A 17,376-nucleotide genomic window follows, 5' to 3' on the forward strand; every position below is an offset into this window, starting at 1 on the left:
GAAACGCGCCAACGCAGAGGTCCTGAAGGGCCTCAAAACCAGGACCTTCAAGAAGAAGCTGGAGGCCTGCGGCAGGGGCTGGTACGACGAGCTCGAGTCCGTGTTGTGGTCCATCCGCAATACCGCCACCAAGTCGACCGGCGAGACCCCGTTCTTCCTTATCTACGGAGCAGAGGCGGTCCTACCTCACGAGGTCAGGCGTCGCTCTGCGCGGGTCCTACCGTTCGACGAGGCACAACAGGACGCCATGCGGGGGATGGACCTCGTGCTGGGGGAGGACTACCGTCGTGAAGCCGCACTACGAGCAGCAAGATACCAGCAGGCGCTATGGCGGTACCATTGCCCTAACATCCACCCCAGGACTCTTGAGGCCTGGCGCCGCGCGCCTGGGGACTCAGGAGGGGGTGCCCATTCCAAACGCTTGGAACATTCAGCACCTCCAGAAGTTCTACCCCTGAAGAAGGCCCAGTGCCTGTGAAGAAAGGCCCAGTGCCTATGAAGAAAGGCCCAGTGCCTATGAAGAAAGGCCCAGTGCCTGTGAGGAAGGCCCGGTTCCTGTGAAGCTCGCTGCCCCAAGAAAGGCCCGGTGCCTGTGAAGAAGGCCCAGTTCCTGTGAAGCTCGCCGCCCGTGACACTCTCACGTAATAATGAGTTGGGGCTGTACACGCCCCGGAGTTTCCGGAGTGCCGCCCTTGGGCCTCGGGGGCTCCTACCCACGCCCAGTTGTAGCACTTAGCTCCGCGCTAGTGAGAAGACGTCAAAGACTAGACTAGGTGCCGTACGCGGATTTTCATTTGCTTTTCGCAGTTGGCTAGTTCTCCCTTGTTTGAACCTTTATTGAAGTTGCTTCTAGTGTTGTTTGCTATCCTCTGCCCCAGTTCTCTATTTTTGGCTTTTGTTCGGCTCTCTCTCTCTCTCTTGCAAACCTCGCGAGGGGGCTGCGGGGGCGCCCTCGTGAGCCCCCTTTTCTCGTCTGGTTTTTGCGAGGCTCCCTCGTTCAAGTTCACAGCGGGAGCACCCCTCTCGGTCTGTGCACCACGAGGTTCGAAAATATAGCTTCGGGCCTAAGCCGGCAACCCTCTCGACCAAGGTTCGGAAACTATTCCCCCAACTGATCTTTGCAGATCTTAAGACGCCCGACGAGGCCTCGAGCAGGTACCTCACGAGGCAAAAACTACTGCAAACATCCTGAGCTAAGTTGTTCCTATGCACAAGCACATAACCGCGACACTATAACACAGCACAGGGGATAAATATAGCACGATAATTAGGGACCATAGTTTGTTGCACGCCCCCACGGGGCTCCCTACTTCTCTCTCTCTCTCTCTCTCAATGCAGGAAAAGGAGAAAAACAAAATAAAAACAGCACGTGCCTTGCAATAGCTCACGAGGAGGGATCCGCACCGTCCTCCCGAGCTCAATCAGATTCCGCCTCACGCTTCACCAGGGCGCAGCGACAGGACGACCCGCTACCGCCCTCGAAGCGGGAGCAGTGACGTGGTGGCTGATCACGGCCACCGCTGGAAGAGCTGTCGCCGGAGGAGGAGACACTGAAGCTCGGCGAGCTGCGGACGCTGCCGGGAGCGGGTTCGCCTTTGCCCTCATCGTGTCCATCGCCAAGGCCAAGCACCTCGTCGCTATCATCATCTTCAGGGCAGCACCCAGCACGGCAGCCATCTTCTCTAAACACCCTCATGTAGAGGGTCGCATCGCCGTCGTACTTGAAGTGGAGGGTGCACCGCCGGTCCACGCCACGCGCGCGGGAAAACGTCTTCCAGCCCCTGGCTAGGGCCACGTTCCCGGTGACTAAGATCTCCACCACGACCCAGGAGGCCCTGCTGCAGCAGCCGTCCGCCTGCAGCCAGAGCCCGCCAGGGCCAGCGGCCGGCAGTTCATCGGCGAAGATGCGAGGGAGTTGGAGCCAGTTGCCGGCCGGGTTGTCTGACCACACAACAAACTCCGGCAGCACCTCGGCCGAATGGAAGCATAGCCGGGGAGGCCACGCAGCCACGACACACCTTCCTCCACCGACTGGGTTGCCCCGATATGGGCAGCCACCGCCGAGTGCGGGGCCACCACCGCGACCACGAGGATCCGCGACGGGAGTCGCGGGATGCTTGCGGGGACGACCACGGCCGCACTTGGGTAGAGGAGAGTCAGGCCCTTCCCCATTTATAGCCCAAGGGAGGCCAACCGCCGGCCTCCATGATCACAAGTAATCATGACTCTTTTTGCATGCAGCAGGGACTCGTCAAATCAAGCGGTTGCCAAGGCAGCATGGGGAAGCGGAGACGCCCACGTCCAATCAACCGCCACGCGGCGACCAAGGCCGTAGGCTTTTGGGGCCAGCGGCGCTCCTCGCTTGCCCTTTGGCTTCGCTGCTAAGCCAAGTCCGAGCGCGCCTTGCGCCCGGGGGCTACTGTCGGCGTCCTGGGAATGGGGGTCCCCAAACTTGGCTGCCTGCGGCCTACGGCATGGCTCACAAGCGGCCCAGTACGGCCCGTCTTCATCAACCCAAGTTCAAGACCCTCGCGAGGGGCCAAGCCTCGCGGGGCGGGCGACGCAAGGCCTCTTCAGGGGCAGCCTCACAAGGTAGGCTCGCGAGGAGGCGGAGAGATCAAGGCAAGGGGTACCTCGCGAGGTGCTCATGACGCAAGTCATGATGATCAAGACCAGGCGGGTGCCAGCCTGCGCAGTGTCCTCGTTTCCTCTTTGGTGCAAAGGGGGCAAGCGCAGGCACGGAGTACCAAGGCATCAAGCAAAGGTTTCCATATCAGTGCAACGAGACCAAGACCAGCAGGACGGTAGGATGGAGGTCACCATGGAGCCCAAGATGGCATCATCACCAGTGCCTTTGGCATTCGAAGACCACCTTTAGTCAGGATAGCTTGTACTAGCTGTCCCCTTACAAAATGGTTGTTGTTGGCTCCCTTCCCGCTCAATATTTGGGAAGAGGGCCAGGGCCTCTATATATAGAGATAGCCACCACAGTAGAAAGGGCGGATCGAATCCTTCCCAAGTAGAACACCACCACCTCAAGAACACCCCTCGCGAAGCTGTTCTTCCTCTATACTGTTCATCATCTGCCCAAGAGGCAATCCACCACACCACACACAGGAGTAGGGTATTACACCACAACGGTGGCCCGAACCTGTATAAATCTTGTGTCTCTTGTGTTGTTCATCGTGCTAGCTTAGATTCACAGTGAGGTGGTGGGCTTGTTTCGGTAGGGATAAGATCTTCGTGCGCACCCAGAGTTTGAACCTTAAGGGTTTTGCCGGAACCCGATATCCGACAACGCCGCTCAAGTGGTCACAGTACGCCATCATCTTCGACTCCAAGGACAACCTCAGTTGCTCGGCCACCGCCGGTGCACTTCCCATGTTGTGCGCTCCCACCGTCAGCAATGTCGCTGTCACCAAGACCCTCATTGACGAGGGTGCTAGCCTCAATGTGATCTCCATCATGACCTTTGAAACACTCCAGGTCCCCTATGACTAGCTGGGGCCGACCAGGCCCTTCTCCGGGGTGATGAACGGGTCCATAGTTTCCCTGGGTCAAGTGCACCTCCCCGTCACCTTCGGCACCCGCACGTTTTCGACGTGGCGCACATTGGCCTTCCGTACAACGCCATCCCGGGGTACCCTGCGCACATTATCAAATTGAATACATTTATGGATTTGAGAACACTTGATGTATGTCTTGCATATGAATAATCGTGGTGGCAATGGGCTATTATATTCATTCACTTGATGTATGTTTTGGCACTCAACTCATGGACTCCCGAGGTGACATTGGGGTAATCTATGCATAGGGGTTGGTGCACGTTTTTGTCCTACTTTATCCGGTAGAAATATTGAGGCACTCTTTGAAGTTCTTTGTGTTGGATTGTATATTATGAATCTGAAGTTGTTTGATGCATATCGTATAATTGACTCATGGATACTTGTGGTGGCATTGGAGTATCTAGGTGACATTAGGCTTGGTTGATGTGTATCGTATGGTGTTATTTTAGTACAAACTCTAGGGCTGTTTGTGACACTTATAGGAATAGCTTAATAGATTGATCGGAAAGAATAACTTTGAGGTGGTTTTGTAACCTACAAACAATTTCATCTTATTCAAAGTGCGTTAAGTTGACTAGAGGGGAGTGAATAGGTGATTTTTACAAATTCGTCACTGAGGAATTTTAGGGTGAGGAAATTCCTAAGTTACGAACAACTAACAGCAGAATAAGTACTCAAGTGTAAGCATAACAGAGTAACAACATAGTCATCATGATGATATGAAAAACAAACACAGAGCACAAGTAGCGTAAACACAGGATAAGCAGGCTGAAGACAGTGTGACTGAAGATATTGGACTGAGGAAATAGAGAAAGTCTTCAGTCAAAGTCTTCAAATAGTAATGATCAGGTTCATCAACACATGAATGAGGAAATGAAAGGGTTGAGGAAATAGAACTAGTAGGCTTGGTGAAGACAATTATTTGTAGACCGGTTCCAACTGTTGTGTTAGTTGTATGTCTGGTTGGAGTGGCTGAGTATTTCAACTCAAGGACACATAGTCCCAAACACACAGTCCTCACCGTATTCTCCTAGAGCTAAGATCACACAGACCTCGCCCAACACTCGTGGTAAGTCTTCACATGTGACTTCCAAACCTTCACAGACTTGGTCACTCGGCGATCCACAATTCCTTTTGGATGCTCAGACCATGATGCCTAACCGTCTGGAGGATACACAGTCCTCAAAGGTAACAAGCGTCAGTTCCACACAGGAATAATCTCTTTAGTGATGCTCTATCACTTTGGGTTTGTAGGTGTTTGGGTTTTGGTTTTGGGTTTTCCTGACTTGATGATTTTTGCCCAAAGTCCTCGGAGGATGGGATGCTCTCAATTGACAAGTGTCAGTTTCTCTCGGAGCAGCCAACCAGCTAGTGGTTGTAGGGGGCGGCTATTTATAGCCTAGGGAGCAGCCCGACATGATAAGACATAAATGCCCTTCAATGATATGACCGCTAGGTGGTAGGATATTTTGAACAACTGGCGCGTGGCACAACAATGGTCGGATTTGAGGTTTGAATTCCTCAGGGCTATTATGTTCCTCACTGTGTAGGCAATCCGCACTGGCGAATTCCTAACTCCTCAGTCAGAACAAATTCCTCAAAGACCAGAAGATCTTCATCTCTGTCAATGAAGAAATTTACTAAACTGATATGAGATTTCCAATGGCTTCACACAGAAGGATTGGTAGGTGTAGGATTTTGAGATGAGCATCACTTGGAAATCAGTTTCCTTAATATTACCTCGACCCCCTTTAGCAGTACGGTGTTTCCTATGACTCAAGAAAGAGAAATGAAACTACGAAAACAAAAGTCTTCACGCTTCATAACCTTGCATGAATATCCAAGTCTTCAAGGTCCCACCAATTTCTTCACTTTCAAAGTCTTTAGGAGAACCAAAGTCTTCAGTCGAAGACATTCATTTTTAGGGGTCGACTTTCACTATAAATATCAAACTCCTCATCGACTTATAGAGCATGTGTACACTCACAAACATATTAGTCCCTTAACCTATAAGTCTTCAATACACCAAAATCACTAAGGGGCACTAGATGCACTTACAGTCTCCCCCTTTTTGGTGATTGATAACAATATAGGTTAAGTTTTCAACGGGGATAAACATATGAAATATAAATACTCATATTGAGGAATTTGATTCCAAGATATGGAAGAACTCCCCCCGAAGATGTGCATAGTGAGGAATTTGCTTTTGAAGCAGTGCACATTTGAAGAGTAGAATCATGGAGATCTCCCCCTATATCTTGTAATTCATACACGCATTTAACATTTGATATGAAGAATTTGAAATGCATGATGAAATATGGTGACTGATGTAATTCAGCATGCGTGCATTAACATATATGAGGAAATAGCATGCAGAAAAACAGAGGAAAAGTATCAGGTCACCATCGGACTTAAGTTTCCAACTCGATCCAACAAACACTTCAGAAGAGCGAGAGTTGCAACTTAACAAAAAACGCCCATATATAGAGACCCGCTCGAAGACTAACTCAAATTTCTCCCCCTTTGTCATGAAATGAACAAAAGGGACGAAAAGTGAGGACTAACGCCCCTGAAGAATATCATCACGAAGTCAATGGAGGAGCGCCAGCATTGTTGGGGTCGGTTATTGGAGTAGGGCCTGCCGCAGTGTCGTCCAAATCTTCATTTTCATCAGTGTCGCGTGATTAAGAAAACGAGTTGACCACAAAAGAAGGAACTTCGACCTTCTTGAATTTCTTCGCCGGTCGCTTAGACCAGTTGAAGTCCTGCTTGAAGCCCATCTTCTTAAGATCTTCTTCACCGTAGAGATGAGACAGAACAGCCCAGGTGCGATCAAATACTTCATGGAGGTAATAATTGTTCTTCTTCACTGAATTGTGTGTAGCAGTAATGTTGTGAATAATTGAATCAAACTGACGCTTGACCCATTTGTGGTTGCAATCGACCTTTTGATGAAGACTGAGGAGAAGCTCACAATCAGTCATCACCGTTGGAGGTCTGCCCTGAGGATTTTTCTTTGAAGCATTGGCGGCAGAGTCATGAGTGGCAGAGTCATCATTGGTGGAGTAGGATGCAGCTTTATGGAACTGTCCATCCAATGGACGAATGCCTTCATCAACAACAGCAGTGGCCTTGCCCTTTTCATCAGCTGAGGAAAACGTCCGCTTGAGGACTTCAATGGGGGGCAAGTAGCTGCCATGGTTGAGTGTGCCAGCCTTGTAATTGATTGAAGACCTTGATCTTAGGAATCTCATAATCCAGGGGCGTAAGGCTTCAATTCAAAAGGAGACAATGCAACATTTGCCAGAGTCCTCATGAATAAATCATAGCAATGGATTGGAATACCATGCATGATATTGGATAGCAGATCTTCATGATGCCAATGACTTCTTCGTCATTCAAGTTGTGGCCTTTGATTGGACTCAATGTCTTAGTCAGAATGCGATAGACAGTCCGTGGCACATATAGAAATTCCTTCATGATAAATTTGGTCCTTGGGGCTTGACCAGACTTCAGCGGCTTCATCAACACTTGCATGTAGTGATCTTTGAGTTCAGGTTCATGATACATAAGACACGCACCTTCAAGGGGAGGACTGACTCGCAGGGCATGAAGCTATTCAGATGTCGGTGCTTTGAAGTGAGTGTTCTATGTCATCCAGTCCAACACCCAAGAATTTATATCATCATAATCTCCGGTGATGTGCAGCGTCGTGTAGAATTGAAGAATTAGCTATTCATTCCAATCACATATACCAGTGCAGAAGTTGAGTAACCTAGCGTCATGAAGAACACTAAGGACTGCTGTGAAGCAAGGCAGCGATTCCATGTCCACATGAGGAATATGCTCATGGTCAAAGACTTTGTCCTTATCAAAAAGCAGTGAAGAATAGAAGAACAACGGTTCGTTCGAAGATGAGCAGAGTCATATGGGTTGTATTTTGTGAAGAACACATGCTCGTGGAAGAAGTCATCAGCTTTGAACTTTGGCATCTTCGAGAACGAATTCCTCGGCTTGGGATGAGGTGTATCAGGCAATGTCTTCACAGCCTCAGGAATCACAGTCTCAGGAGCCGCAGGCTGTGGAATTTCAATTTCTGCTTCAGTAGTAGCCTGGGTCTCCTTTTCTTCAGCAGCTTTATCATCAACACTAGTGGCTGGAATTTCTTCAGGCATGGTAAGAAGAGGTGCTTGAGGTTCATCAGAGCCCGTGTGAATTTCTTCAGTCTAGACCGGGGACTGAGTAATCTGTTATAGTGGGGTGAACATGGGGGAATTGGGGTGATGACTTTCACAATAATCATCATTCAACACTGGAGTGGTGCACCCAATGTCCTCGTCGTCTTCTTCTTCATCAATTTCTTCAATGCCTGCCTCTTCAGCCGTGAACTAAGGCATGGGCGACGATACCAGAGGGGTTGAAGTGACATTGTCCACTTCAATTTCTTCATCCATCTGCTCTATCGAAGTAGCAGAAGGATCTTCTTCATCTGATTCTCTTGGAATCACATAATCTTCACCAAAAGGAATGATTTCTTTTGATGGCATGCTTGAAAGAGGAACAACATCAATTGGATTTGCAAATGAGCTGGTCAAAATCTTTGCTTTCTTGGGAGCAGAAGACTCTGATGAAGCAGATGCTTTCCTTTTCATTAGTGCAGCTCGCTCCGCAGCCTTGGTTTTCTTCACTTCTAATGCAGAAGGAGGAATAGGACTTGGTGTTGGCGTTGGTGCAAGAGGAGCAGAGGAAATTGGTGTAGTTTCTCTAGGCACAACTGATGCAGTTGTCCTGACTTATTCAATTTCTTTAGGCGCAGCGTCAGATGCTTCAGCTGGCATGTCTTGTACATCAGGCGTGACACTAGAGGTTGCCCTGGCAATTTCTTCAGCGATTGGAATAGCTTCATCAGCCCTGGTGCTTTCAGTTTCATCAGCATCCTGATTTTCATCAGCGGTGCTGGCATGTTCTTCAGTACGCTATGCAGATGTCTCAGCCTGAGGGAATTTCAATGTGCGTTGGAGCAGCAACATTTGGTGTAAATCCATTTGCCATTTGGATGAATCTGACTTTGGCTCCCAGCCATTCTGCCTTGTAGGTGTCAAATTCATCACTGAGTTTCTTGATCTCAGATTGCAGAGCTACAGGTTCTACAGGCGATAGCGTTAGAACTTTGTCCTCCAGAAAGCGTCGTTTCTTGTACTGGGCTTTCTTCACAGACCTGGCTTTCTAAAATTTCCATTTTTCTTCAGAAATGAAGGCCGTCAACATATGACTTTGGCCAGGTGTGAGGTTTAATTCTGGCAAGGGAGTGTTTGGGTCCTTGTGCCAGTGGTCAATGAAGTTCAGGGCCTTCTTCGGATCCAGCATGAGTGGCACAACACTGATCTTGGCTCTAGCGGCCCTTTGTTGTCTGCCTCTGATGATTGCGGCTAATTCCTCATCATCAGCTTCGTCATCATCTGATGGTACTTGGAAGGCAACTTGCTTCTTGTGAGGACTTGGTCTGCTGCCTCGTCCAGCAGTGGCCTTGGTCTTTAGCAAAGTGGGGCCTGTTGAAGACTGAGGAGGAGCTGAAGAACTTGCAGATGCTCTTGAGGCAATTGAGATGCCTATGGTCCTTTGGCAAGAGGCGACATGCACAGGTGCCGAGGACTTTGCTGGAGGAGCTGTGAGTTTTGCAACCTGAGGAACTGGAGTAGCTTGAGAGATAGGCCATGAGGGCATAGATGATCTAGGCCGTGAGGGCATTGCTGAGGAATGTGGTTTCCGAGCAGGCTTCTTAGGCATAGCCTTATTGCTAGTAGAGGCCTTAGCAGCGGCGGCAGCTGAGTTTTCATTGAATTTCCTCACTGCTTCTTTGTCTTGTTTGGCCAACTTGGCTTGCCGCTTGGCCCATTCATCAGCATAGTCCTCACCGTGCTTGATGCAAGTGGGATCAGCAATTTTGCCAGGTGCCAACGGAGGTCTTGGGAAAGAAGGGTTTAGAGCGAATTTCTTCATGTACTTTGGAGTGACATATTTGTATTCTTTCCATTCCCGAGCCCATCTTCGTTCAATTTTCTGAATATGCACCTTGCGCTCATTCTTCGTTTCCTTTCCGTGAGTCACCTCATCAGGATTGCAATACCCTACATATATGTCATCAGGGATTTCAAAAGCAGTGTTGACTTCCAGTTTCTTCCCTCCTGTCAGAGTAATGGGCCACGGGTAGGCAAACCCGAGCCCAGAGCCTTTCAAGACATTGGGGTAAGTAGCGCCGCTCGTGCCGAGTCCCAGGGACGACTCCAAGATATGTCGAGTCCCAGAGACGACTCCAAGATATGCCGAGTCCCAGGGACGAATCCAAGATATGCCAAGTCCCAGGGACGACCCCAAGATATGCCGAGTCCCAGGGATGACTCCAAGATATGCCGAGTCCCAGACGGTGACTCCATGATAAGCTGAGTCCCAGACGGAGACTCCAAGTTAAGCCGACTCGTGGCCGGCGACTTCCAGAGAGGCCGGCTACGGAGAGTCGGCCCGCGACTCCGCCCTCGTCTCGAAGGGCGAGGCGGGGTATGGCCACGGCGTGGCCGTCTCCCCCCTGCTTACAAGGGGCCGGCATGGCTACAGTAAGCCATATCACTGAAGATCTTCGGCGTGGCGCGGCACTGTTGCCATGCCTGCCCTGACCTCAGTCGCAGTGGGTGGCGCACTGTGCCCACGACGCCTGCCTGTACGGCCCAAAGACGGCGGGGCCGCCTGTCAGTGGGTAGACAGAAGACGGCATGAGTGCCCTAAAGGCAGACCCGTGGGAGTCGGCCCCCTAGAGTCGGCCGACCCCTCCCACGGGCCCCGCACGCCATTAACCAGACAAGATGGGGAATGGCGACAGTGAACGCACGCCAGACGGCGGCACTGTTGCCATGACCACATGACCAAGCCAGCATCATCAGGAGTACCGCTACAGTATCAGGCCTGTCCGCAGGACCCGCCAGTCGGCGGGCCCCAGTAGTCGGCAGAGAGGACGACGGCCTGAGAGACAGACGACTGGGACCCGTGCCCAGCCAGATTACCATTGTACCCCTGGGGGGTAGGCCTATATAAACCCCCCGGCAAGCCCATGCAAAGGGTTCGGACCCAGAGATAGAAATAGACCTTAGAGCATAAGAAGGAGAGAGCTAGCCTTGACCTCTCCTACCTCCAGAAACAGCTCCAGGAGAACCATTGTAACCACTTTGCCATAGTCACCATGCGGAGACCCCACAGAGCAGCAGTAGGGGTGTTATCTCCTCGAAGAGCCCTGAAGCTAGGTAAGTTCCGCTGGCGTGCATGTCTTCGCCTCATCCCGCTTTCGGGCACCGGCGACGTTCAACTCGCTCCCACCATGATAAGCCATCCTTTGGCATATGTCGTACCTAACCCCCGACATTTGGCGCCCACCGTGGGGCGAGGTGCACCGTCGTCCGGAGACCTGCTCTGGACGGGAACCCTTTTCCTACCTGGCGAGCGCAGCCCGCCTGGCACGCCAGATGGAGCCTGCGCCGATGCGCTGCACGACGCTGAGATCGCCTGCGCGACCAGCTGCCTCGCCGAGCTTATCAGTGAAGTTTGCCTCTCCGATGAGCCTTTGTCCGACACAGGCACGAGCGGCCCCGAGAGCCTCCTCGCGGGTCTCCTCGACCAACTCCACGTCGCCGGTGAGCCTGCCGTGGACCTGGAGTCCATAGGATCCACCGCCCCGATGTTGGTCGACTCCGACACCACGTCGCTCGACGCATTTCCCACCAACGTGGTGGTCTACGACGAGCCGCTCCCTTGTGCGGGGAGCGGCGGAAGCATCGTCACGGAGGTTCTCGTCCTCGATCACGGCGAGCGCTCCGGTGAGGGAGCGGACGAACCACTCGACGCGGCTCTGCGAGACCTCACCGCGCCGATTCCGGGAGACGCTGACACCGAGACGCTGGAGGCACGCCGCCTTCAGCTTATCAAGGGCGGGAAGAAGTTGGCAAGCATGAGGCACTTGTCAGAAGCCTACCAGCGCGAGATGGATCGCGCCATGGGCGGCTCGCCGGCTCCGACTAGGCCTAGCCGCCTAGGCGCGGTCCGACAACGCGGCGTGGCAATCGCCAATCTATTCGGGGCTGATCGCCCTGTGTATGCCACGCCCGCGGAGAACATCCGCGCCGCCCAGGCGGCGGCAGACGAGCTCGACAACTTCGAGGGCAAAGAACGCCGCATGATGACGGAGCGAGTTCAATAGATCCTTGACGCGGCTGCCGCACAGAATGAAGCCGGCTGCCGCACAGAGGCGCCGCAGCGACAAAACGATGCCCCGCCACCCCGCCGAGACCAAGGCGCGACGTCCTGGAAACCGACTGGTGGGGCCCGCGGAAAGAAGGACAAGGAGCCAGCTGTCAGCCACAGTCGGACTTGCATCACCATCGAGCGCGACCAAGACGGCTGCCCCAAGGCGGTGGAACGGCGGGACGACTATCTGCCTCCCCCTCCTCACAGATAAAGGCGAGTCTCCCCGCTGCCGTGGAACATCCGACTCGACTCTCGGTGAACGTCTTGGCCGCCGAGAGGGAGTCGGAGAGAACGATGCCCGCCACCGGATCGACCGACTCCACCGATCCCTGGCGCTGGAAGAAGAAGACGAGTTGGGTCCTCCCTGTTTTGGACCCCGCATCCGAGATGAACCCTTCCCCAAAGGATTCACGCTCCCCTGAGACACGCCCAAATATACCGGCACCGTGAAGCCAGAGGACTGGCTGATCGATTACTCCACAGCCGTCAATATAGCGAACGGCAACAAGCGTGTTGCCGTAAGATATGTCCCGCTCATGCTCCAAGGCTCGGCCCGGACATGGTTGAACAGTCTAAAGCCTCGCAGCATCAACAGCTGGGTCGACTTCCCCGAGGCCTTTGTCCGCAACTTCACAAGCACGTACAAGCGACCTCCCAAACCTCGCCAACTCTCCTTGTGCGTGCAAGGTCCCGACGAGTCCACTCGCGACTACCTCACGCGCTGGGGCGAGCTTCGGAACTCCTGCGAGGGCGTGCACGAGGTGCAGGCTATCGAGTACTTTACTGCCGGGTGCAGAGAAGGCACCCTCCTCAAGCACAAGCTTCTCTGCGACGAGCCGGAGACCCTCGATGAACTGTTGATCACAGCAGACAAGTACGCCATGGCCGACTCCTCCATGAAGGCGGAGATTCAAGTCAGCGCGACCGGCAAAGTCGCCCCTCGGGCTCCGAGAACTCCGACTGGGGACACCAGTCGGCGGCAACAGCAGAACGACCATAAGCGCAAGGCTCCGCAGCCGGCTCCCAACAGCCGGCAAGTGGTGACAGTCGAAGACCAACGGCCGGAGGGACCGCCTCTGGCAAAGCGGCAGAAGGGCGGCAAGTCCAACTGGTTGCCGGCTTTCTCCTACGAGCAGACCCTGGATGGCCCCTGCAAGTTCCACAGCGGCGCGAAGCCGCCAAACCACACCACCCGGAAATGCCACTGGCTGACCAGAATCGCCAAGGGAGACAGCCTACTCCCTCCCCCGCCTGCTGGGCCGCCTCCACCACAGCCTCCCCAGCAGCCGGCTGTTAGGCCAGTCGACGTGTTACAAGAAGATTTCCCAGATGAGCATGGAGCCTATGTGGTGTTCACCAGTGTGGCAGACGATCGGTGCAGCAGGCGCCAACAACAGCAAGAGGTGAATGAAGTCGCGTCAAGCACTCCAGAATTCATGCACTGGTCTGAAAGGCCCATCAGTTGGAGCAGAGCCGATCACCCAGAGGTGATGCCGACTCCAGGATCCTACGCCTTGGTCTTAGGTGCAACGCTCGCCACAGACCGGCGGTCCGCTCGCTTCTCCCAAGTGCTGATAGACGGAGGCAGCAGTATCAACATCCTGTACAAGGATACGATGGAGAAATTAGGAATCAGGCGAAGACAGCTTCAGAGCAGCTGGACTGTGTTCCACGGCATTTTCCCCGGCCTTTCCTTCTCACCAATCGGCAAGATTCTGATAGATGTCCTCTTTGGGGACAAAGATCATTTCCGCCGAGAGCCAATTTGGTTTGAGGTGGTGGACCTTGAAAGCCCGTACCATGCGTTGCTTCGCCGACCAGCTTTGGCAAAGTTCATGGTAGTCCCCCACTACGCCTACCTCAAGATGAAGATGCCGAGTTCCAAGGGGATTCTAACCGTGGCCGGCAACTACAGAAAGCAGTCCGCTTGCGCGGCCGAGTCCTTGGTGATTGCGGCTGAGAAGCGGCTTCTCGATCGGGTTGTGGCGATGGCCGGCAAGCAGCCCGAGCTGTCGCCCGACCCCAAGGAGTCGGAAGCAGAAGGATCATTCAAGCCGGCCAGAGAGACGAAGAAGATACCTTTGGACCTGGAGCACCCAGAGAGGTACGCTGTCATGGGCACAAACCTTGAGAGCAAATAGGAAGGTGAGCTGATCAATTTCCTCCGTGAGAATCGAGACATCTTCGCATGGTCCCCTAAAGACATGCCTGGTGTACCGACGGAATTCGCCGAGCACAAATTACATGTCCGGTCTGATGTGAAGCCCGTCAGGCAGCCCTTGCGCCGCCTATCAGAAGAGAAGAGGAGAGTTGTTGGAGAAGAAATAGCCCGGCTCCTGGCAGCCGGCTTCATTATGGAAGTGTTTTTCCTAGAATGGCTAGCGAACCCAGTGCTGGTGCTGAAGAAGAACAAGCAGTGGCGGATGTGTATCGACTACACAAGTCTCAATAAAGCCTGTCCCAAGGACCCATTTGCTCTGCCAAGATTTGATCAGGTGATAGACTCCACAGCCGGATGCGAGCTGTTGAGTTTTTTGGATGCATACTCTGGATATCACCAAATCAAGCTGAACCCGGCTGACCGACTGAAGACCGCATTTATCATGCCGTTTGGTGCCTTCTGCTACCTGACCATGACGTTCGGCCTGAGGAATGCCGGCGCCACCTTTCAGCATTGCATGCAGAAGTGCCTCCTCAAGCAACTCGGCAGAAATTCCCACGTCTACGTGGATGACGTGGTGGTAAAGACGGAAAAACGTGGAACTCTGTTGGAAGACCTCAAGGAAACCTTTGAGAACCTGCGCCGATTCCAAATCAAGCTTAACCCTGAGAAGTGCGTCTTCAGAGTACCAGTCGGCCAACTCCTTGGTTTCCTGGTCTCTGAACGCGGCATAGAGTGCAACCCTGTGAAGATCAAGGCCATCGAGAGGATGGAAGCACCCAGACGACTGTTAGATGTGCAGAAGTTCACCGGCTGTTTGGCGTCCATCAGCCGATTCATCAGTCGGCTGTGCGAGAAGGCTCTCCCCTTGTATCATCTCATGAAGAAGACAACCTTTTTTGAATGGACTCCCAAGGTGGACGAGGCCTTTCTCCAACTTAAGAAGATGTTGACTACTCCACCTGTGCTGGCGGCTCCGACTCCCAAAGTGCCCATGCTCCTATACATTGCCGCCACCAGCTGGGTAGTCAGCACAGTCATTGTAGTCAATGCAAGGAGGAAGGCAAGGTGCTACCTGTCCAGAGACTAGTATATTACCTGAGCGAGGTACTGTCGGCCTCCAAGCAGAACTACCCCCACTACCAGAAGATGTGTTACGGCGTGCATTTTGCCGCCAAGAAATTGAAGCCTTACTTCCAGGAGCATCCAATCACTGTGGTCTGCACAGCCCCACTAGCCGAGATCATCAGAAGCCGAGATGCTTCTGGCTGAGTGCCCAAATGGGCCATCGACTTGGCTCCCTACACCATCTACTACGAGCCGCGCACCGCCATCAAGTCGCAAGCGCTGGCTGACTTCCTCGTCGATTGGGCCGAGACCCAGTATCTGCCACCAGCGCCCGACTCCAACCATTGGCGGATGCACTTCGATGGCTACAAGATGCGCACCGGCCTGGGAGCCGGCATCGTCCTCACTTGCACCAAGGGTGACAAGCTCAGATATGCGCTGCAGATCCATTTTGCCGCCTCCAACAACGTGGCCGAGTACCAGGCGCTCATCCACGGGTTCCGGCTTGCCAAAGAACTCGGCATTCGCCGGATCCTGTGTTATGGCGACTCTGACTTGGTGGTCCAGCAATCATCTGGCGATTGGGACGCCAAGGACGCAAACATGGCGAGCTATCATTTCCTTGTGCAGCAACTCAGCGGATACTTCGAGGGGTGCGAGTTCCTCCACGTGCCAAGGAACGACAATGACCAAGCAGATGCCCTGGCACGAATCGGCTCCACCCGCCAAGCAATACCATCCGGCATCGCCCTTCGGTGCCTCCTCAAGCCGTCTATCAAGCCGACACCAGAATCAGACTCAATCTTTGTGCCAGCTCCACCAGAAGAAGTCGGATCCGACTCCAAGAAATCCACAGTCAAAGCCGGCCCGGGGACTTCAAAGCCCGGCCCAGGGACTGCAGCAACCAGGCCAAAGACTCCAGAACTCAGCCCGGGGACTGCTCCAGTCGGCCCGTGGACTTCGTCAAGTCAGCAAGCGGCTGCGGACTCCAACCCGCCGCCTCCCAGCCCAGCCGCCCTTGTCCAAGTCGCACTGGTGGCAGTTGAAGAAATAGCAGCACCCTCATGGGCCCAGCCCATCCTCAAGTTCCTAGTAAACAGAGAGCTGCCAACTGATGAAACCTTGGCTCGGCAAGTGCAACACCGAGCAGCAGCTTATACCATAGTCAACAGAGAGCTGGTCAGGCGCAGTGTCACTGGCGTCTACCAACGCTGCGTCGAAGCAGAATAAGGCCAAGCAATTCACAGAGACGTCCATGAGGGCGAGTGCGGTAACCATGCGGCCTCGAGAGCACTCGTCGCCAAAGCCTTCCGGCATGGTTTTTTCTGGCCGACTGCCCTAGAAGAGGCCAAGGAATTAGTCCAAAAATGCAAGGGGTGCCAGATGTTCCGTTCCAAGCCACTTCAGCCAGCTTCCGCACTCAAGACTATCCCCATCGCCTGGCCCTTTGCAGTCTGAGGCCTGGACAAGGTGGGACCATTCAAGAAGGCATGAGGTGGCTTGACTCATCTACTTGTTGCAGTGGACAAGTTCACCAAGTGGATAGAAGTGAAACCCATCAAGAAGTTGAATGGTCCGACTGCAGTGACCTTCATCACCGACATCACGACTCGGTACGGCATCCCGCACAGCATCATCACCGACAATGGCCCAAATTTTGCCAAAGGCGCCTTGGCTCGTTTCTGCGCGACACAGGGCATCCGACTGGACTTAGCATCTGTTGCCCATCCGCAGTCAAACGGCCAGGTGGAGCGAGCAAACGGCCTCATCTTATCCGGCATCAAGCCTCGACTGATCGTGCCGCTGGAGCGATCGGCCGGCTGCTGGCTTGAGGAGCTGCCGGCCGTCCTCTGGAGTTTGCACACGACTCCAAACAAGTCAACCGGCTTCACACCCTTCTTCCTCATCTACGGTGCTGAAGCCGTCATCCCGACGGATATAGAGTTTGACTCCCCGCGAGTCACTATGTACACCGAGGAAGAAGTAGAAGAAGCACGTCAAGACGGCGTCGATCTGCTGGAAGAGGGCCGGCTGTTGGCACTCAGCCGGTTCAGCATCTACCATCAGAGTCTGCGTTGATACTACAACAGGAAGGTCAGGCCAAGATCTTTCCAAGAGGGCGACCTTGTGCTCCGACTGATCCAGCGAATAGCCAGCCAACACAAGCTGTCGGCACCTTGGGAAGGCCCCTTCATCATCAGCAAGGTGCTGGGAAACGACTCCTACTACCTGATCGACGCCCAGAAGCCCCGAGCGCGCAAGAGGGATGACTCCGGCAAAGAGACAGAACGC

This window comes from Triticum dicoccoides, chromosome 5B, assembly GCF_002162155.2.
Source record: "Triticum dicoccoides isolate Atlit2015 ecotype Zavitan chromosome 5B, WEW_v2.0, whole genome shotgun sequence".
Taxonomy (NCBI): Eukaryota; Viridiplantae; Streptophyta; class Magnoliopsida; order Poales; family Poaceae; genus Triticum; species Triticum dicoccoides.